Source organism: Cetorhinus maximus, chromosome 31, assembly GCF_964194155.1.
Source record: "Cetorhinus maximus chromosome 31, sCetMax3.hap1.1, whole genome shotgun sequence".
Lineage (NCBI taxonomy): Eukaryota > Metazoa > Chordata > Chondrichthyes > Lamniformes > Cetorhinidae > Cetorhinus > Cetorhinus maximus.
The window spans coordinates 9,515,001-9,538,377 of record NC_135909.1 but is presented as its reverse complement, the minus strand read 5'-3'; the positions used below and the strand labels follow the sequence as shown (position 1 = coordinate 9,538,377).

Here is a 23,377-nt window from a genome sequence, read left to right as displayed (position 1 = left end):
ATAAACCACATGCTAATTCTCAATCCTCACACAGTGTCAAATTAAAGATACTTTACCAATTCAGGACTGAGCTCCATTTTGCATTTTTGTGGAAATTCTGACTCAGAATCAGACTGAATGCCACATATCAAATCGTTTCATACAAGCTTGAGTTGCACTTGCAGACCAATCCAGGATCAGATTGAAGGATACATTATCTTTCACAATTGTGTTCACAGTGACAGAGATTTAATACTCAGCCAAAGCTGACACACATTGTTTGCTTTAAACCTACCATATCAGTGGCCTGTTGTTAGGCTGGAAATGTATGTGGAATTAATCCAAACTTATAATTAGTCCCAGAGACTGAAAGTTATATAATCAATCCTACACTCACACAGAAGCAGAGAATAATTCTCAAGCACATTTTCAGTGCCAGAGGCTGAAAGATACAGGCTGTTCACTGCACTCACTCACAATAGCTGAATCTGAGTGATACTAAAAAAAATGACACACCAATTGTACCACTGAGAGATTTAGAAAGAGTCCAAGCATCACATAGAGTAACAGATGCTGACGGATACAAATGGAAGACCACACACTAACACACACACAATAAATTTCAATTTCACATACAATACCGATGATTGGAAAGCACCAATTGAATCTCACAATTTTTTATAATACCAAAGTTTGACAGATGTCAAATTAGTCCCACTGACAGATACAGAATGAATCTCATGCTCACAAACACAACCAAGTGATGAAAGAAACATATCATTCCCACACTTACTTTACAATATCACAGATACAGAGTGCCTTTGACAGATCTGTATTGAATCCGCCGCTCACACACGTTACGAGAGTCTGACATGTATGTAACGGATACAGAGTGGATACTACACTCAAAATCCTGACTTGGAAATATATCGCTGTTCCTTCACTGTCGCTGGGTCAAAATCCTGGAACTCCCTTCCGAATAGTACTGAGAATGTACCTGTACCACATGCACTGCAGTGGTTCAAGAAGGTAGCTCACCACAACCTTCTCAAGGGCAATTAAGGATGGACAATAACTGCTGGCCTAGCCAGCGAAGACAACATCCCACGAATGATTAAAAAAACGGCACCAAAGACTTCAGATTCAGAATGATTTCCATGTTCACATACAGAAGTACTGACTGATAGAGTTAAACACACACACACACACACACCATTAAGAGATTCAGAATGAGTCCCAAACTCATTTGCATTACCAGAAAGTGACTGAGAACAAAACAGTTGCACATCTACAGTTCTACTGGCCGGCTCAAAAAGTGTCCAGACGCTCATACAATACCAGAAAATGCAATATGCAGTCTGAATATGACACAGGTATAATGTACCAGAGAATGAGAGACACAGAATGACTCCAACACTCACTTTCAGCACCAGAAGCTGACTGATAGAGCAAAATCCTTCCACACATACAGGTCCGCTGACAGTTTCACAATGTAACCCACCTCTCTCAGTATCAGAAAATACTGAGACAGATAGGAATGGAATATAACACAAATATACTGTCCAAGAGAGTGACTGTCAGAATAAATCCAAACACATTGGCAGTTCCACTGACAATGTCTCCACACTCACATACAGTAACCAAGACTGATAGCTTCAGAATGTCTCTCCGTTTCACACAGTACCAGAAAGTAACATAGATATTGAATCCCACGTTCACAAAATGGGCCAGAAAAGGGCAGTGAAGAATGTATCTCACTCTCAAATGCAGAACAACAATCTGACGGTTTCAGCACAACATTATAACTTCTGCTTGGTAAAACAAAGTATTATGAAATATCATCTCCACCGTTAGTAATTCCAGATAACCCACTTCGCCGTCCAATAAAATGTGAATAATTCTTGTCTGTTCTGTCGCTCTCTGAGTGTGCTGACATCTACTGGCCAGAGCTGAGAAGCGCAACAGAGCGGAACTTTATTAAAATTCAATGGATATGGGATTCGCTGGCTCGGCCATCATATTTATACAACCGGGAACACGTTTGTACTGCAGGGAAGCATTTTGCACAACATCAAAGAACATTTCTCAACACCAGAGAGCACAATTCCACAGCAGGAAATATATTCTAAACAGGTGAAACACTTTAACACCATAACGGAACAGTAGACTTTAGCAACAAAGCAGCAGAGTGGCGCAGCGGAAGCGTGCTGGGCCCATAACCCAGAGGTCGATGGATCGAAACCATCCTCTGCTATTTACATTATAATTAATGCCAAATAGGAGCATTTTCTGTTGCCCACAATCATGTCCGTTATTTACATCAGCTTCCTGCAAAAATTCAATCTTCAACAAATCTCTGATATGGTGTTTATTCACAGATGGATATAAGCTGGAAAGGCCGCAAACACATCCCAGCCAATGCTTTCCCCATTCCCTCAGCACATTCCTCCCAAAGAACTGGCACAGGCGCAATGTCCTGAGTGGCCACCTCCTCTTCACTATCACTGTTTGATTATCTGAATAGAAAAAAAAACCATCCTCTTAGATGGAAGCAACATCGTGCTTCGCTGCTGGGCCGGAATTTTTTGCCCATCCCGAGTTGCCCTTGAGAAGGTGGTGGTGGGCTGATTTCTTGAACCGCTGCGTTCCGTGTGGTGTAGGTACACCCACAATGCTGTTAGGAAGGAAGTTCCAGGATTTTGACCCAGCGACAGTGATGGAACGGCGATATATTTACAAGTCAGGATGATGAGTGACTCGGATGGGAACTTAGCCGCAGGTTTTCCGATCTATAGGACACCCTGCAGTAATTCGCCATCTTTATTTGCATAGCAGCGTCCTCCCTGTGACATGAACCACCGAGAAGGACAAAACTATCAGCATAGCGGAGACAGCATCGCACCAAATACACAGTTCATCATTATCTGGACAGAAATTGTCATTCCTTCTTAATCACTGGTTTAATTTATGGAATTCCATCCCCATTATTAATAATATTAACCATAATAATAAGTAACCATAAATATCATAAATGTTTCATTCCTTCGGGTTTGCATTAGATACAGCTTACACTAAATTATTATTTGAGTGCATCTGATTGTTTCCTATCTTGTTTTACCTGTTAATAGCTGATGGGAATTTAACGTGCTCAGTTTACCACTCATTCCGTCCTTATTGGCCTTACTTGAGCTGATAACTAGCATGTTTGTGACCTTTCTGCTCGAACTGAATGTCTGTCTCTCACATATTTTGGTCACTCATTGCCAGATACTCATTCACTTTCATATTGTTAAGTCATTCGAAATTCTAGTGAGTCTAGATCCAACCTGATCAACCCTTCCTCATTAGAAAAAACCCTCAGTCGAGGGAATATCCCAGTCCCCTTTCTCGGGAACTGTCTTCAATGCAAGTAATGTCCATCTTTCAGTAATCAGACCAAATCAGCACCCATTATTCTAGGTGTGGTCTCGCCAATGCGCTGTACAATTGCAGCAAGGCTTCACCGCTTTTCTATTCCAGTCCCCTTGCAATTAAGACCAACATTCCGCATGCCCCCCTAAGTATTTGATGCACCTGCATGCTAACTTTTTTCAATTATTCTTATACAGCGGCACCCATATCCATCTGTACTGCAGCATTCTGCAATGTCATCTCAACATTTTTTGGAATTCTTGTACAAGGATCCCTCTGAACCACAGGATTCTGCAGTCTCTCTATCTAAGTAATATTCCTCTCTCCAATGCTTTTTGCAGAAGTGGGCAACCTCACATTTTACTACATTGTACTATATCTGCCATTTTATCCCCATTCACTTGAACATCTACATATCTATGCAGACTCTCTGTATCCACCAAACAACTTGCTTTGATTCCTATATTTGCATCGTCAACAAATTTTGCTACAATACGATGGATACCATCATTCAAATCATTAACATCGATCGTAAATAGTAGAGGCCCCAACACTGAACTCTGTATCTGTCCAATAGTTATAGTTTGCCAACCTCAAAATGACCCATTTATCCTGACTCTCTGTGTCCTGTTAGTTAGCCAGTTCTCAATCCATGGTAATATATGAACCATAACAACATGTACTCTTATCTTGTGTTGTGACATTTTATGTGGCATCTTATAGAATGTCTTTTGGAATACAACTGGCTCCCCTTTATCATCCCTGCAGCTTACATTCTGAAGGAACTATAAAACAATAATCTAACATGATTTCCGTGTCTATATCCCTTCTTAGACTCTTTGAATCACACTCACCATTTACCTTCACACCTAGTTTTGTGTCATCCACAAACTTGGCGATAGCAAATTAATTTCCCTCATCCAAGCCATTATATATATATCTATTATATGTAGAGGTCTTGCTGAATTTGGTCATGGACTGCTTCAGTCTCCAAGGAGTCGTGAACGCTGTTGAACCTTGTGCAATCATCAGGTTTCTAACCTTATTTTGGAAGGATGATCATTGATGAAGCAGCTGAAGATTGTTGGGCCGAGGACACTACCCTGAGGAACTCCTGCAATGATATCCTGGAGCTGAGGTGCTTGACCTCCAGCAACCACAAACAACTTCCTCTGTGGTAGGTATGACTCCAAGCAACAGAGAGTTTTCCCAATGATTCCCATTGAATCCAGTTAATACACTCGCACTTACTGTTATACTTACCCTGATTGATATTTTTAAAAAATTCTCATCTCCTAGTTTCAATCAATGTCCAAATTTAGGAATAGAAAAACAGAGAAATCGGCACAAACTAACCAGTTACCTCCTTTCCTGTGATATCAAGCATTGAATATTTTGAACATGGCCAGTTTGCTCCAGCCCCTTCCTCTCAGCTCTTTATCCCTGCCACTCTCACTCTTCTCTCCTTCTCTCTCCCTCACGTCTGCTCTCGGGCAGCTCTGCCTCTTTTCTTTCTGCATCCTCCAGTCTCACTCAGCTCCCGCTCTCGTGTCCTCCGGCATAGTCCCAAGTTTCTGACTGTTTAGGAAATTCTCGATCTTCATTTAGTTCAAGGTGGATGACCTCACTCTTCCCAATGTTGACCACCAACGGCCACAGTTTATTCACTCACTAAATCTGTCAATGACCCTTTGAAACTTGTTGCTTGCACATATGCTGCTAACCATGTCACCTAACCTAGTGTTATCAGCAAACTTGAATATAGGCTGGAAGTTATTAAAATTTACAATAAAACAGAAAATGCTGTAAAAACTCAGCAGCCCTTGCAGCGTCTGTGCAGAGAGAAACAGAGTTAACGTTTGAGTATGACTCATCTTCAGATCTCGCCACAACATTACCCTTTTTGTCCCTTATTCAATTTTATATCCATGCTGTCGCTGCCCCTTTAATCCCAGCTGCTGGAATTTTACCAACAGGTTCATTATGTGGGACTTTTTCAAATCCCTTTGGAAGTCCAGACACACACCATCATCCTCGCTCCCCTGGTCAATGTTCTCTGACACGTCATCAAAGAGCTTTATTAAGAATTTCAGTGCTGATTTTCTGTTAACCAGTCTGTGCTGGTTATCATTAATCAACTCATGTTCTACCGAGTGACAATGAATTTTGTTCTGGATTATTATCTTTAAACGTTTCCCCACCAACAGCATGAGACTAACTGCTCTGTAGTTACTGGGTTTATCCCTCTCCAATTTAAACACGGGTGTAACATGAACAACCTGCAGTCGTCTGGCTTCACTCCCATATCCAAGGAGGATTGAAAGATTGTGGCTCGAGTCTCCGCTATTTCCACCCTTCATTCCCTCAGTAATCCAAGGTGTATCCGATGCGGATCGAGCAGCTTTTCTACTGTGAGCGGTGCCAGCCTTGTGATAGCTTCCACTTCATCTATTTTCATCCTATCCAATTTCCCCACCAATGACATTAGCAGCATCCGCTTGTTTTGTGATGACAGGTTTAGTGCAAAGTTTACGAGGCAAATACCAGGGATGGGCCGGTTGTTTTATGAGGTGAGGTTGAACAGGTTAGGCTTGTATCGCCTGGAGTTCGGGAGAGTAAGAGGCACCTAGATTCAAACCTTTAAGATCCTGAGGGTCTTGACAGGGTGGAGGTGGAGAACACGTTTCCTCTTGTAGCAAAATCTGGAACTCGGGGTCACTGTTTACAAATAAGGGGTCGCTAATTTCAGAGTTTCTTTTCTATCCGAAGGTCGAGCGTCTTTGGAGCTCTCTTCCTCAAAAGCTGGTGGAAGCAGAGTCTTTGAATATTTTAATGGCAGAGTTAGATAGATTCTTGATTAAGGGGGTTGTGGGGTGGGGTGGGGGAGGGGGCGGTGAAATGTTATTGGGGGTAGGCAGGAATGTGAGGCTGAGGTTACAATCAGATCAGGCAGGGACTTATTGAATGGCGGAGCAGGCTCGAGGGGCTGAGTGGCCTACTCCTGCTGCTAATTAGTTTGTTTGTATGTTCTCATTTAGTACGTCAGCCATGCCCTCTCCCCGCACAGGATCTCCAAATCAGCACCCCTTTCAGTGTCTGCCCTTATGCTGGTAAAAACTCTTTTGTGTTTTCGATTGTTAGCTGCAAATCTTTTCTCATACGCTCTCTCTTCTGATCTAATTTCCTTTTTCCATCTCTCCTCTGCACTTTCTGTATTTTGCTTGGTTCTGTAATGTATTATGAATCTGATTATTATCATCAGTCTTATTTGGAGCTCCCACAGAGCACAGGATGTATAGGCAACAGCTCTCAGCTGTCCCAACATTTCACTGAAATGAGTTGTCTATTTAATTGAAGTTCTCGTTATTTAGAGAGTTCCACTCCTTCCCTCTTGTAATTTTGCTGCAGTATCTCGGTTAAATTTACACAACAGCTTCTTCACCCTCTGCACTTCATCCTCACTTGCAAAAAATTGAAATTTTTAAGTCTTCAGTCTGAAATTTACTCTCTCTGTGTTTGAGCTCACAGGTCACTTGAGTTCTTGTTTGTAATTTAATTGTTCCACGTAATTTACCTGAAAGGAAGGTTTGATTTTGAATATCAATTCCTTTGCATTATAAGTCCAGTTTATTTGAATTTAATATATCAACAAACTCGAAGTTTGCTCCTAATTTCTATGTTTTCAAAGGAAAATCTAGAGGTGACTTATTTGTTCTGCAATAACGTGCCTGCTCAACTCAGGTCAATAAATCCTGTTCTAAACAGAATGCGTTATCCAGACAATACATCTACTTGATGAGCTGATGGTGCACGGAGCATTCAGCTTTTACTCACTGATCTTCACAAGAGCTGATTCAGTTTTGATGTTGACTTATTCGCTGGTGTCGATTTACTCAGACTCTTCACCTGATTTCTGTGCTGTCCAATGAAGCTTTCTCAGCAGAGTTCTCAATAATTACTTGACTTTTCTTCATAGGATTTCAATCTTGATGGTTTTTGAACTATTTTATCAAATGATTTAGGTTTGTAAATGTCCAAGTCTCTTTTATGATCAGGCAGCAAGTTTAACTGCTGTGTTTTCAAGCAGCCGACAGCTTTATTTGAGATGTCATTGAGACATGATTTTGGGTTTGAATCCAGTCACAAAACTGGCTGTGATGCCTTGTGGCTACAGCTGTCATGTGACCTGCCAGGGGATGACTACATAGTTACCCAAGTCATGTAGCTGTGGATTGGGCGATTTCTTAAACACTTTCACTGGGGCTGACTTGGTCACACTCGCCTTTAAAACACAGGAGTCTTTCTTCAAATCCCAGTCCGGAATTTTCTTGTAACAAGTAAGGCTGACACTCCAGTACTGAGGGAGGTGCTGCCCTTCAGAAGAGACATTAAAACAAAGCCTCGTCCATCCTCTCATTTTATTGTCCGTGATCGGATGGTGCTACAGCAGAAAACACACGAGCAGTGGAGTTATCCCCGTTCCGAGTACTGGCTGATATCTATTCATCAATCAACAGCCCGAAGTATGATCACGTTGATGTTTATGGGAGTTTCCTCTGTGCAAATTAGCTGCCCCTTTCTGACAGAAAGTGTATGTTCCTTTTCCCTTAACCAGTTTCGGTTTTGCTCAATTAGACATGAAATCTGACTGAAAACTCAACTCGGGTGGCACTCAAAATCACAACAAATGAATCATTAATAAAGGATAGAGGGTCTAATTGATCAGAGTGTGTGAGGGGCTAATGTTTTCTGTATGAAGAACTGATTTCATTAAGTCACTAACCTCAGTGTCCCAGCTCAATGTACCCCTGAGCAATAACTGGCAGCAGGTTTTTGAAGAGATGATTAAATTGGGCCCTGATGTTGATGAAGGTTCCCCTGCGCTATTGAAAGGAGCGCGGGGAATTCTCCCACTGTCTTGACCAACTTTTCTGACTCAATAACACCACCAGAAACTGCTGCACATAAAAAACTAACTGAGGAGTCAAAGTTTGAAGTGGAAAACCAAACCTCTTCCCGGCTTCACACAGGAACACATCGCCCTTCAAAAAACTTTCTTCATCAGATCCAATATCTGATCATTGAGATACAGGCACCTCATCCTGCCTGAACTCATTATGTGCAGGAATTGGATTTATTTTGTTTCATCAGCTCATAAAAGTATCCAGGACCCGGGAAACTTTCACGAATTCCTGTGTTTCAATAAGTAATTATCCTCTGAAATTTTTTTAAGAGACACAGAAAATGCTTGAATCATGGAGCAGGTTTGTCCATCACAGGATTAATACAAACTCACTTCCCGTCCAATCAGTGAGGGATGGAGACACTGAGAGAATATGTACAGAGAGGGAAACAACTGGATTCTAATTCCGCCCCCCTGAAAAAAACACGACGGAATTGGGTTAACAGACAGATGTTTCAGGATTTAAATTCCCAAATATTGATCAAAGGATTGGCAGCATGTAAAATCTAGGAAATGCAGGTTGGAGAGGATAATTTAATTATCTGCAGTATTTACTCGGGGTTGAGTTGTGTGAGGAATTCTAGTTCAGGACTGGAGACTGTCAATATTGAGAGAATAATGGCATCAACAAAGGCTGACACCTCGTTTCAGTTCCCTCCAGATTTCGTTTTTTCTTTATGAAGAGTGGGTGGAGGAATTAACTTCATGAGGCAATATGTACACACTGGATCATAATTTGAAAGCCTGCTCGGTTCAGGATTGTGAAGATCGGAATATACAAACAGAAGTAAAGTATTCTTCCCTCATGTCTGTTCTGCCATTTAATGAACTCATGACTGGCCTGTATTTTAGCTCCGTCTATCCCTCTTTGTTTTGTAATTCTTAAAGCTCTTACCAAACAAAAGGCATCAGTTTCACTTTGGAAGTTTTTGATTGACTCCCAGCTTTAACGCTTGATTGAGCCAGAGAATTCATTATTTCCACCACCCTTTGTGTGAAGAAGTGCTTCCTGAAATTACCCCTGAAAGGCTTTGTTTTAATTTGAAGGTTATGTCCCCTTCTTATGGTCTTCCCCCGCCCGATTTAATAGTTCCTCCCGATCTACCCTGTCAAATCATTTAATTATCATATATATTTCAGTTTGGTCGCCCCTTAATCTTCGATATTCAAGGCATTACGAGACTAGTCTTTGAAATCCGTCACCATTTGAGGCTGGTATCACTCTGGTGAAATTCTGCTGCTCCCACTCGGAGGCCAGTCTCTCCTTCCTGAAGTGTGTTGTCTGGAACTAAACACAGTGATCTAAATGGGATCTAAACAGAGTTTTATAAAGCTGTAGCATGAAGTCCAATCCTTTGTATTCTACTAGCATTGTTACAGTATTGTTACCTTCCTGTGCACTTGCTTTTAATGATGTCTGTACATAGCTTCCTGCTCCTCCACATTTTCCCACATCTCAGCACAAAAATAAACCACCCGCTCTATCCTTCATAGGATTAATTAGACAGCCCATCACTTTAAAGTTCATTTGCTAAAACTTGCTCACTCACTGAACTCATCAAGCAAATTTCAACTTAAATGTGTTCCCCAAGGATAATGTTATGTTTCTGCTCCATCGTCATTAACTTTTTCCGTTGCCTCCTTTCATGAATCCTGTCTGATAATCATTCCAGTATAATTTGGGTGAAGAACTGTAATTGTCAGTCTCAGTTTTGATGAAGTCTGAACAAATCCGTGATCTCCAGTGAGATATTGACAAGCAACGGATTTCAGTTCTATTTTATTCAAAATGTAACAAAACAGGAAGCAACAACTAATTAATAATATCCACAAACTAGCAACAAGGATTAGATTGGAACACACGCATGCAAAACATAATAGATTAGCAATCCACCACCTTAAACTCTCAGTCACCTGGTCACCAGTCTGAGTTTTAGAACACAGTCTCACACCCTTTTTCCATCCATGAGAAGTTGGTAAGAAGGTTCTGAATGAGCAGCCTGGTGCACAATGTTGTAAATGCAGCTTCTGTAAGTGAAAGGAATTTCTATCACATCAGGTCAGGGACTGTTTGGAATGGACCAATGTGAAACATTTCCTGACAAATTAAATTATGACAATAGAAAATCTTGCAGAGTGTATGTACTCTTCATTGGTTGTCAAACATTCTGTCAATTGGTAAACCGTATTGTATAAGAAAGAAAATACTTGGAATGATTTTAAATACCTATACTAAATCTCCCCTTTACGTTCCCTGTGATAAGAAGAACACTGGCAGTTTTTAACCCAGTCCATCCACATACGGGATCCCTCAGCGCTCATACCATTCCAGTAAATCTCCACTGTACGCTCTCCATGGCCTTGCTGTTCTTCCCAAAACTTTTCCCTAGCCCTCATCAGGATCTTATAATCATTAATATAATGGGATATGCCTCCAATTCTTTGAATCACATCTACCCACATGATTCTTGTTAACTAAGATATGCTGCATTATAAATGAGGAGAGGCTTCCATCAATGTTAATTTCCATAAAGGAGTCGAAAAATGGATTTTCAATCTCTATTAAAAGAAACTTTGTGAAATTCGGCAATCAGCCCATGAAAACCCCGCTTCCTTCATTCCATTTATTGCTATTTTTATTTTTGCTAATCCTACTTCTTTATCACAAAGGTGATCTCCTTTAAATTCTCTTCCAAACAAGTGCTCATTTTCTCCATCCACAATTTACAGCTGCCTTCTTTTATATTTAACTCTTGTTTAAAAAGAGGTACTGGACGGACTGGCTGAACTTTATGTTGGTCAGTCGCAAGGACTTCATGGGATGCTGCTGACGATGCTGAGAGATGTAATAGTGAAAATTGTGAAGTTACTGGCCAGAACCTTCAGAATTCAATTTGTTTTTGTAATGGACAGCAACAAACCACTTATTTATCCCAGGACACAATATTGAGTTAATGTGAATCGGTGCTGAGCAGGTTCTAACGTCCCGCGTCTCCAATTCTTTTTTCCTTCAATGACCGGTCCTTGATGTAAGCTTTTTGCTTCACAACTCTTGTTTATTACGGGAAACAAAGATTAAATGAATTTAATCGGTGCAGAGCAGATTCCAACGCCCGACATCTCAGTTTTGATGTAAGTTTTTGCCTCTAAAAATGAGACCCCACCTCGTGGGAACACAGCAGCAATACTTCCAGGATCTGATTTACAACCTTGAAACTCAGTGAAAGGCTTTCACCCTCCCCTCGGGCTCTGACCGCCGCTCTACCCCCAACATTCCGCTTGGATAAGCAGACAAAACAACTTCCTTCCCAGCAATCCCCCAGCACAGACTGGATAATGTCCCAAGCTCATATCCCGCTCACCTCACATTGCTCCACCGACTTACAGCAGGTATGATCAGCAAGTTTCCAAATGACAAGCAAATTGGTGGGGTGGTAAACAGCGCGGAGGGAAGCTTTGGACCACAGGATAACACAGGCGGACTGGCCAGATGAGCAGAACACTGGTAAGTGGAACTTAATCCTGAAAAGTTTGATGTGAAGCATTTTTTGAGGACTAACAAGGCAAGGGATCACACGATGAATGGCAGGACCTTAGGAAGCACAAAGGATCAGAAGGACCTTGTTGTGCATTTCCAATGATCTTTGAAGGCAGTAGGACAGGTCGATGAGGTGGTTAAGAAGGCAGATGGTTTACTTGCCTTTATTAGTCGAGGCATTGACGATACGAGCAGAGAGGTTATGCTGGAACTGTATAAAGTGCTAGTTAAGCCACAGCTGGAGTACTGTGCGCAGTTCTGCTCGCCATAATATAGGAAGGATGTGATTGCATCAGAAAGGGTGCAGAGGAGACTCACCAGGATGTTGCCTAGGCTGGAGCCTTTAAGCTATGAAGAAAGACTGGATCGGATAGGGTTGTTTTCCTGAGAGCCGAGGAGGCTGAGGGGACGACCTGGTTGGGGTGCACAAAGTTATGAGGGGCAGAGATTGGGCAGTTAGGAGGAAGTTCTTCCTTTCTTTGAGAGATCATTAGCCAGGGGGCATATATTTAAGGTATGGGACAAGTGGTACAGAGGCGATTTGAGGATTTTGGTTTCATCCAGAGTGTAGAGGGCATCTGGAGCTCACTGCCTAAAAGGATGGTAGAGGCGGGAACCCTCACGGCATTTGAGAAGCACTTAGATGAACACTTGAAACGACGGAGCATACAGGACAAAAGTAAAATACTGTGGATGCTGGAAATCCGAAAGGAAACCAAAAATACATGGAAAAACTCAGCAGATCTGACAGCATCAGCAGAGAGGAATAGAGTGACATTTCGAGTCCGAATGACTCTTCAACAGAAATAAAGAAATAGAGAAATGAGGTGAAACATAAGCTGGTAGAGGGGAGTTGGACAGGTGGAGCTGGATAGGGGGCCAGTGATAGGTGGAGGCAAAGAAGAGATTGCCAAAGATGCCATAGAGAAAAGGACAAAGGGGTGTTGACGGCGGTGATGTTATCTAAGGAATATGCTAATGGAGGCATAAACGGCAGCAAGCAGGCTAGTGGCAGATGGACCTAGTGGGGGTGGGGTGGGGGGAGGGATCGACATGGGCTAAAAGATGGAGATAAAACAAAAGATTGAAATACATTTAAAAATGGGTGGAAAAAGAAAGATTTATTTTTTTTTAATTATAAATTATTAGTAAAAGGGGGATCGGAAAGGGGGTGGGGATGGAGGAGAGAGTTCATGATCTGAAATTGTTGAACTCAATATTCAGTCCGGAAGGCTGTAAAGTGCTTAGTCAGAAGATGAGGTGCTGTTCCTCCAGTTTGCGTTGAGCTTCACTGTAGCAGTGCAAGGACGGACATGTGGGCATGAGAACAGGGTGGAGTGTTGAAATGGCAAGCGACAGGGAGGTCTGGGACATGCTTGCGGGCAGAACGAAGGTGTTCTGCAAAGCGGTGGCCCAGTCTGCGTTTGGTTACTCCAATATACAGGAGACCGTATTAGGAGCAGCGAATGCAGTAGACTAAATTGAGGGAAGTGAAAATGAAATGCTGCTTCACTTGAAAGGAGTGTTTGGGCCCTTGGACGGTGAGAAGGGGGGGAAGTAAAGAGGCAGATGTTGCACCTTCTGTGGTTACATGGGAAGGTGCCGTGAGATGATGGTCGAGATGTCGGGGGTGATGGAGGAGAGGACCAGGGTGTCCCGGAGGGAACAATTCCTACGGAATGCCGCCAGGGGGGTTGAAGGGAAGATGTGTTTGGTGGTGGCATCATGCTGGAGTTGGGGGAAATGGCGGAGGATGATCCTTTGAACGCGGAGGCTGGTGGGGTGATAAGTGAGGACAAGGGGGACCCTATCATGGTTCTGGGAGGGAGAGGAATGTGCGAGGGCAGATGTGTAGGAGATGGGCCGGATAGGGTTGAGGACCCTGTCAACCACCATGGGTGGAAAACCTCGGTTAACGAAGAAGAAAAACATGTTAGAGGAACTGTTTTTGAAAGTGGCCTCATCAGAACAGATGCGACGGAGGTGAAGGAACTGAGAGAATGGGATGGAGTCCTTACAGTAAGCGGGGTGTGAAGAGCTGTAGTCGAGGTAGCTGTGGGAGTCGCTAGGCTTGTAACGAATATTGGTGGACAGTCTATCACCAGAAATTGAAACTGAGAGGTCAAGAAAGGGAAGGAAAGTGTCAGTGATGGACCATGTGAAAATGATGGAGGGGTGGAAATTGGAAGCAAAATTTAAAATTTTTCCAAGTCCAGACAAGGGCATGAAGCGACACCGAAGCAGTCATAGATGTACCGGAGAAAGGGCAAGTGCTGGAGAATGGGATTGGAGTAGAAAGGGGATTGATGACTGACACGGGCACGATGGGCCGACGGGCCTCTTTCCGTGCTGTAAAACTCTATAACTCCATGACTGTGGTTTAAATGAGAAACTGGGTCGTTAATGCTGTTGGTGATGGTGACTCGAGTCCCTGTTCGCTTTCCCTCCGAACCACTGAGCAGAATCAGCAAATTCTCAGGGCAACTCCTCCAATACACATTGAGAATTGCTCGAACGCAGTCAGTTTGCTCAGCCCTCAGGCAGACTCCAACCTGTTCATAAGCAGCCAGTTGGTAATAGTGACATGCAGCATGACACTGCCTCTCAGAACTGCCCTGTCATCGCTCCAGACTGTTTCTGGGAGACACCTTTAAACAATAACATGGTGAGGCCGATGTGAACCTACACCACTGGATGTCAAGACCAATACCATTACCACGCGGCTCTCACAGTTGTAATGATCAGCTCCTGTTGCAGTTTTCGATCAGACAGTGGAGGCTTATCCCGGGTTCCCTGCCAGATTACATGCTGCTTCAGAATGTTTTCCAACTGGACACATGGGGCGAGCGGCAGTGAGAATATTGGAGGGCCGGGTGTAGATTTCTCACTTGTCAGGCGTCCATTTCCAGACAATCCCCTTACTCGTTCTGAATCTAATTCCGGTCCCTTGATGATTCGCGCATTTCCTTGTTCCACCATTGGAGGCCGTGCCTTCAGCTGTCGGAAACATCAGCTCTTCAATTCTTTCCCTAAACCTCCCAACTCTCCTTTCTCCTTTAACGATCTCTTTAAAATCTACCTCTTTGATGAAGTGTTTGGCCACCTGGCCTAATACATGGTTCGGTATCAAATGCTGCTTGTTACTTCTCCTGTAAAGCACCTTGGTCGGGTTTACGACTGCACGGTGTTGAAATATCCTGAATGTGGATAAACACACATTCTGCTTCAATCTTAAAGTGTCCCTTGCATTTTCCTGATGTCGCCTCTGTCGACAGAACAGTAATGAGTTGCACAAAATGATGAATGATTTTGATAGACTAAATAAGGAGAACGTTTTTTTTTAATCCAGTGACAGAAGGGTCAGTAACCACAGCACCCAGTTTTAGGTAAATAGCCACTTGGTGGCACAGAACTTGAGTGTTTCTGATAAAAAAAAAGAGACATGCTGTCGGAGTTTTTCATCTTGCACTTATCAGCACAGACACACGAACGCCAAATTTCAAAGGGAACAACATTGAAAACTCCGTGATAAACAGGGTGCTGATTGGTTGGCATGTGGAATCTGACTGGTTAAGGCGTTGCCATGGACAATGCACCAAGAAACAGTTAATCCAAAGCTTTTGTTTTAATTCCAAAAAAAGGCAATTCAACTCTGATTGGTCAAACATATCAACATGCGAGCTTACGAAATAGGAGCAGAAGTCGGCCATTCAGCCCCTGAAACCTGCTCCGTCATTCAATAAGATCATGGCTGTTCTGCGTGTGTTTCGATTTTCACATTCCCATCTACCTCCGACAACCTTTGATTCTCTTACCTAACATGAAAATTTGTACCTTTGCCTTAAAAATTTTCGGTGATCTCGCCTCTACCGCTTTCTGAGACAGGGAATTCCAAAGTCACACAACCGCCTTAGAGAAAACAAATTCTCCTAATCTCTGTTCTAAAATGGCGACCCCTAATTTTAAAACAGTGCCTCCTGGTTCTGGACTCACCCACAAGAGTAAACATCATTTCCACGTCCACCTTGTCAAGACCATCCAGGATCTTATATGCTTCAACCAAGTCACCCCTCAATCTCCTTAACTCCAGTGGAAACAAGCCCAGTCTGTACAACATTTCCTCATAAGGCATCCCGCTCATTGCAGTTATTAATCCAGTCAACCTCCTCTGTACCACCTCCAACCCATTTACCTGCTTCCTTAAATAAGACCAAAACTGTGCACAGTGTTCGAGATATGCTCTGATCAATACCATTTATAACTGAAGCATAACATTGTTACTTTTATGTTCAATTCCTCTCATAACAAAGGGTAGCATTCCACGAGCCTTCTCAATTACTTGCTGTACCTGCACTAACTTTCTGTGAATCGAGAACTAGAACACCTAGATCCTTCAGCACCTCGGAATTCTGCAGGCGTACCCCATTAAATAATACTCTGCTTTTTAAAATCTTTGTGCCAAACCGAAAAACTTCATATTTTCGCACATTATACACCACCTGCCAAATGTTTGCTCATTCATTCAAACTATCTATATCCGTCTGCAACCTTCTTATGTCCCCTTCGCAACAGACTTCCTTACCTATGTTTGTTTCTTCTGCAATTTTAACTACTATGCCTTGCCTACCCTCATCTAAGTCATTGATATAAATTGTAAAAAGTTGAGACCCCAGCACAAACCCCTGCGCGACCCCATTCGTCACATCCTGCCAAATAGAAAAAAATGACCCATTTATGACTTCTCTCTGTTTTCTACCAACTAGCCAATTTTCTACTCACGCTAATCTGAACAGTGATGGTCGGCTTGAGGTAGACAGTAGCAGAGAACTCATTTAGCGGATTTCTCAAATAGCACATCGAGGAAAGGGAGCTGGTTACACTGTTCATTTTCAAATGTGAATATGAGCGCGGGATGGAACACGTTAATGTCTGAAAGGAAATTCTTACTTACAGCGACATGTTGGTTGTTAATTACCCCTGAACGAGATTGCGGAACCACATAAAGGCCCATTTTCTCCTAAGTGAAACTCCTGGAATACAGTGTAAATGCCGTCAAATAAAAACCAAGCTGCGGGGTTATCAGCTCTGTCAGTTCTTTCAGATAATATTACAACAGAACTCATCAGCCAGCAACCTGAACTCACAAGCATGGGGTTGCCTGAATGGCTGTTTTGGGATAATTTCAGAGTCAGATTACATAGGCAAACATTTATAAGGCCTGTGTTTATTTTCCCCACATGTGCAGCGCGGATAAATTCTAAGCAATAACGACCCGGATTCTCAAACCTGCTTCCGATTTCAGTAAATCCAACCTTCCAGAGCACAGCTCTTCATTGTTTTCCTTACGCAGCCCACATTTTGGAGCAAAAGCCACAAACAATGATGTTTGGCTGGGGGTTGAACCCCCGACTTCTCGCAAACCAATTCATCAAAAATCCCTAATTAAGGATCGCACTCCTAGACCAAAGAGCGAGCGGAGATGACCCGCTTCAATCAATATAGATGTTGATTGCCCTCAAAGTGTTTCAGTCACCCTTTTACATTGCTATAGTGAAAAGAGAACAATGAACAATCCTAGCTCAGCTCCGGCCGTAATACGGGGAGTGAAACAGATTTCATGTTTCAGGCCAATAACCTTTCATCAACACTGGGGAAAGTTAGAATTGTAATATGTTTTAGGCCAGTGAAAGGAAGGAGAACAGCAAAACGGATAGCGGGAGATCTTCTGGAAGGCAGGAGAGTTAAAATGACAATAGAGTTTGTGTTGCATGTCTAGAGAGAGATAAATATAATCTTTTCGTGTAGTAACAGCGCAGGATGAGGTCATTCCGTCCGTCGTGCCCTTGAAAACTCTCTGGTCAATCTGGACCTCTGTAAAGTGCCCAATTGAAAGATGCGGTGCTGTTCCTCGAGAGTGTCCTGAGCTTCATTGGCACATTGCAGGAGGCCGAGGTCTGAGTGATCTGAGTAAGAGCCAGGTCGCCAGTCATTTTATTTCACCACCTTGACTCTATGAATGTGTTGGTTCGAGTTCCTGCTAATTTACTGGGCGGCTTTTGTATCAATTCTGTCACCAGAAAATGCCGCTATGGAACATCTGTTCAAAGTTACTGCAACTCCTACACTTACTGCTCTAAGAAACTGCCACTGAGACACTTTGCTGCTCCACAATTTTAGTCCTGCCCAGATATCCAGATTGTTAATTCCCCCTGAACCGGATTGCTGAAACGCTCACTTCCTGCTCAGTGCAAAGAATAGAATACAACTCAAATGTCGAAAAAAAAATCAAACTATGCCATTTTGTGTGTTCGTTCAGGCAAAATTGCAAGTGACTGCATTGGGCATCCCACCTGAATCCACAAGGAAGGAGTTGCTGCATTTGGTGCAGTGGGATGAATTCAGAGTCTCATGACACGAGGAGGCTTTGCGTTCATTTTCTTCACGTGCGCTGAAGTGAAGTATTCCCTGCAATGACTTCCCGGGTGTCGGGTCTCGCACTGATTTCCGTAATTAGAACCAGCTCGAGAATTTTTGAGAATGAGAGCGGGGCTCATCCGGGATTTGAACCCGGGACCTCTCGCAAGCTGACACAATGAAGATGCCTAAGCGAGAATCATACCCCTAGACCAACGAGCCAGCCGGCAAAGCACCCCGGTGCAATTAAGGAATCGTTTCAATGCCAACTATAGTCGATCAAACATCTTTTGACATCGTGATTGGGAAATCAGACATTTTGGCAATTATTCCGCATCTCAGGCTGTAACACGAACAGTGAAATCGAGTTCAAGTTCCACATCGATTACTTTTGATCAACAATGGAAAAAAATACTGTTGTCATCATTTTCAATCCGGTGAAACGCAGGAAAAAAGCAAAAGCGGTAGCCTGTGATGTATTGGAAATCAGTAAAGATTAAAGGAGAATAAAGTTTGTGCAGTTTGGCCAGAGCGGAATAAACATAAACTCTTAGATTTACAACAGCGCAGAATGAGGCCCGTCCTGTCCGTGAAAACGGTTCCGACTGTGCAGCCAGATGTGCAATGTTGGAAATGTCGTTTCTGTTTTTGACCTTCACCAGAACAGACAGTGAGATGTAACATTGATCATCGTACAAACCGCGAGAGATTAAATCACAATAAAACACAGAGAGCGATAAATAAACTGAAACAACAAATCTATTGGATTGAAATGTTGAATTGCGATTGAAAAATCGGCAATAGCCAATTGAATTGGATCCTCGTCGTTTTATAGATCCGGAAGAGAAAAGAGAAACTGATGAAAAATGAAAGAAGAACGAAAAAAAAAGAAAAAAAAAACTGCTGCCTTATTATCTGTTTCTTCACTCACACTTCAATACTGGGATAAAACAGAATGGAAATAACTGGATGAATTTAACCAAACGGGTCCCGACCTGAAACGTTCACTCTGTTTGTCCCGCCACAAACGCTCCCAGTTCTGCTGTGTATTTCCAACGTTTTCTGAGTTTTCTTCAGCTTTGCAGCATCTTCATTATTTCGCTTTTGGAATGTATGAGAAACCTCGGTGAACACTCGCCCTTCCCCCTTGCGTCGTGCCCCAGTCTCATTTTAAGAGGCCCAAAGCGACCCTAACACCGTCACCTCCACGTCGATTTGAAGTTCTACTGAATTTCTGTAGCTCTTTTCGCAACCACAGGGTGTCCAAAAATATTTTACAGACAATGAGAACTTTTGAAATGTAGTCACTGTTCAAATTGATGAAGTTTTGAACCGCCTGTTCGACAATGTCAGGAATTCTCATCTTGGGAATGGGAAACACGTATCATTGGTGTAGATCTGTAACACAACCAATAGCGCGTTGGACTTGCAATCGGTCTCAACAGAGACATATAAAGGTTGTGGGTCCGAATGCTTTAGATAAGAACTGAAGAAAGTCAGCAAGAGGTTTATCAATGTTCTCAGAAAAGGGAAACTGCCGTCCCGAACTTCCTTCTATACAGGTCACTCCCCACTTTCCCATCTGAACACCTCAGTAGACGAAAACTCATCACCATCTCAGGACAAAACAAAAATCTTTGAAAGATGCTGATCAGAGTCAGTCTGTTCAGCCTTCAGACAGACTTCAAATTGCAAATATACAGCCACCTCGGTAGCTGCTCAGTCACCTTTCCAGACTGTTTCTGACAGACAAGGATGATATGAGTCTGTACCACGGAATACCAAGACCAACACGGTTATCACAGCTGTAATGAATAGCTGCTGTTCCAGCTTTAGATCAGACAGTGGAGGATTATCACAGGCGCTCTGTCAGACTGCATGTTCCTTCAGCCAGGTTTCTGGACACATGGAATGAGCGGCTGTGTGAACATCAGTGGTTCAGGGGGAGATTTCTCACTGGCCGGACTGGAGTTCCAGTTCCATTCCCAGACATCTCCCTTTCTCTTTCTGAATACACCTCAGTCCTCTTGCTCATTCACACTTTGCATTGTTTCATCATTGGCGGCCACGTCTTCCGCTGTCTGAGCCATTAGCTCTGCAATTCCTTCTAGAAACACCTCCAGTTCACTCTCCCTATCAACACCCTCTTAAAGTCTATCAATTTTACGAAGGTTTCCTTCAGTTAGCCAAATATGTGACTCGGTGTCGAATGTTGCTGGATGAAACTCCAGTGAAGTGCTTTGGGGAGTTTTACTAAATCACGGAGCTGTTGTTGAATCGCTCGAATTTGGATAAATTCGCTTTCGGCTTCAATCTTCGTAAATATTCAACTGTATTTTGTCCACTTGCTTTAAATCGAAAAAAAACATCTGCCAAGAGGTATTCAAAATGATGACCAGTTTGGTAGAGTAAATAAAGAGAAACTGTTTCCACTGACAGCAGGGTCGCTAACCAGAGGACACAGTTTGAAGCTGATGGGAAAAGAACCAGGAGCGGGATGAGGAGAATGTATTTTACAGAGTGGGTTGTTGTGAAATAGAAGCTTCCTGGAAGCAGATTCAATATTAACTTTCAAAGGAGGATTGGAGAGAACAAAAATACTTGAAGGAAGGAAACAGAGGACAATGGGGACAGGGCACGGATCTAGGAGTAATTAAATCGCTCAACCAAATACCCACCACAGGCGGGATGAGCTCTTTCTGTCCTCAATCATATTATAATTCATGGATTGAAATCAGCCCTCCATCCTGTAGAGCATAAAGGGTATGAGAAGCCGGCATGGGAATTGATCCCGTGGGCACAGAATGGAATCAGTAAAATATTGTTTTTTGTCAGGGAATCGAAGCTGTGTAAATATGACTCTGTCTGTTTAAAAGTGGTTTTTAACCATTCCAGATAATTCGCAGTTTCCTTAAAAGGGATGTGTTATCAGTCAAGGAGCAGGCTATAACATAAAAACGGAAAATGCTGGAATTACTCAGCAGCATCTGTGGAGTGCAAACGAATTAATGTTTAAGTTTGGTGACACTTCATCTGAACTGAGGAAAGATAGAAATGTAACAGGTTTTGAGCAAGTGAACGAGTCCGGGCTTCGGGAATAGGCTGAACGAAAGCGCAGGTTTGTAATGGTGTGGGAACCCGAAGAGAGTAAATTACAAAAGGTTTCATGGCACAAAATCCAAAGGGAGATTTACTGAAACAGGCAAAGAAACAAAAGGTGGGTCCAGATGAGATGAAAATGGCTAGAGAGCAGCCGCCCAATTGCAATTTATTTATTTGTATTCAATCACGGGATGTGGGTTTCTCTGGCTGGGCCAGCATTTGTTCCCCCTCCCTAGTTGCCCTTGAGAAGCTGGTGGTGAGCTGCCTTCTTGAGCCGCTGAAGTCCATGTAGTGTAGGTGCACCCACAGTGCTGTTAGGAAGGGAGTCCCAGGATTTTGACCCAGCGACAGAATCGGAACGGCGATATATTTCCAAGTCAAGATGGTGAATGACTTGGAGGGAAGCTTCCAGGTGGTGGTGTTCCCACCTACCTGCTGGCCTTGTCCTTCTAGGTGGTAGTGGTCGTGCGTGTGGCAGGTGCTTTGTTGAATTCCTGCAGTGCATCTTGTAAATGGTACACACTGCTGACGCTATGCACCGATAGTGGTGAGAGTGAATGTAGTGTCAATCAAGCGGACTGCTTTGTCCTGGAGAGTGTCCAGCTTCTTGAGTATTGTAGGAGCTGCACTCATCCAGGCAAGTGCGAAGTATTCGATCATATTCCTGCCTTGCAGATGGTGGACAGGCATGGGCAGTCACGATTCCTAGCCTCTGACCTGCTCTTGTAGCCCTCCCAAATGTATGCCACTGTGCCACCACCTCTGATCTGTCTGTTCCATCGGTGGGACAGGACATACCCAGGGATGGTGATGGTTATGGTGGAGCCTGGGACATTATCCATAAGCTATGAGTTTCCATGAGGATGTCAGACACTCTGTTGCTAGACTTGTCTGTCACACAGCTCCCTCGATGTTAGTAAGGAGGACTTCGCAGCGTCGACAGGGGGCATCCATTGTCGGTGCTGAGATAGATGGTGGGTTTCATTTCTTTCTTCTCTCCTTGCAAGGGCTTGTTACAGCTGAGTGACTTGGTAGAGAAGGCGTTTGAAGAATCAACCACATTCCTGGGGATCTGGGGTCACATATAGCCAGACCAGGTCAGGTCGATAGATTTCCTTCCCTAAAGGGAATTAGTGAACAACAATCGACATTCATTTCATGCTCATCATTATACTTTTAATTTCTAAAAATTACTGAATTCAAATCCCATTGCATGCAGTGGTGGGATTGGAACCCAGCATTACTCCAGATTATCAGTCCAACAGCAATTCCACTGCGCTATCGCCTCCCCGGGACTAAAGTGCTAAATAAGGAACTGAAAATAAAAAAAAAACACCTGAAAGAAACAAATGAAACAAGAGGGAGGCGGAGTTTACAATCTAAAATCACTGAACTCGATGGTGAGGCCGGAAATGTGTAGGGTGAGGTGTTCTTCCTCGAGCTCATGCTATTCTTCACTGGAACACTGCAGCAGACCAAGGACAGAAAGGTCAGAGTGGGAGCAAGGTGGAGAACTGAATTGACAAGTGACAGGAAGCTCAGAGTCAGGCTTGCGGATTGAACGGAGATTCCTCAAAGCGCTCACCCACCTGAAGCAGATGAGAACATATTGCGGCAGCAAATATTGTACATTAAACTGAAAGATGAACAAGTGTATCACTATCTAACTTAGAAAGAGTATTTGAAGCCTTGGATGTTGTGGTACAAAGGCGAGTGTTGTGTCTCGTTCACTTGCATAGAAAGGTGCCGTAGAAAGGGGAGGGGATATTGACTGGTGATTGGCTTCCTTGCTGTTTATCAGCTGAATGATTGAAAGAGAAGGAAATGATCATATCACAGACCTGAATTGCCAGTTCTGTTTTTCTCTCCACAGATGCTGTTTAATTGTTGTGTATTTGCAGCATTTTCTGTTTATTATTATTTCTGATTTTCAGCATTCACACTATTTTGCTCTGGTATCAGTGAACTTT

The 23,377-nt window shown here is 43.0% G+C and overlaps 2 non-coding genes across 2 annotated transcripts; one reads left to right on the top strand and one right to left on the bottom strand.

Moving 5' to 3' along the window:
• Positions 1-2,161: 2,161 nt before the first annotated feature.
• On the top strand, positions 2,162-2,233 carry trnam-cau (transfer RNA methionine (anticodon CAU)). Its single transcript has one exon. It is a non-coding gene; the product is annotated as a tRNA-Met (tRNA).
• A 16,204-nt stretch (positions 2,234-18,437) lies between these two features.
• Positions 18,438-18,527, bottom strand: trnap-agg (transfer RNA proline (anticodon AGG)). Its single transcript is given in 2 exon segments — positions 18,438-18,473; positions 18,492-18,527. It is a non-coding gene; the product is annotated as a tRNA-Pro (tRNA).
• Positions 18,528-23,377: the final 4,850 nt, after the last annotated feature.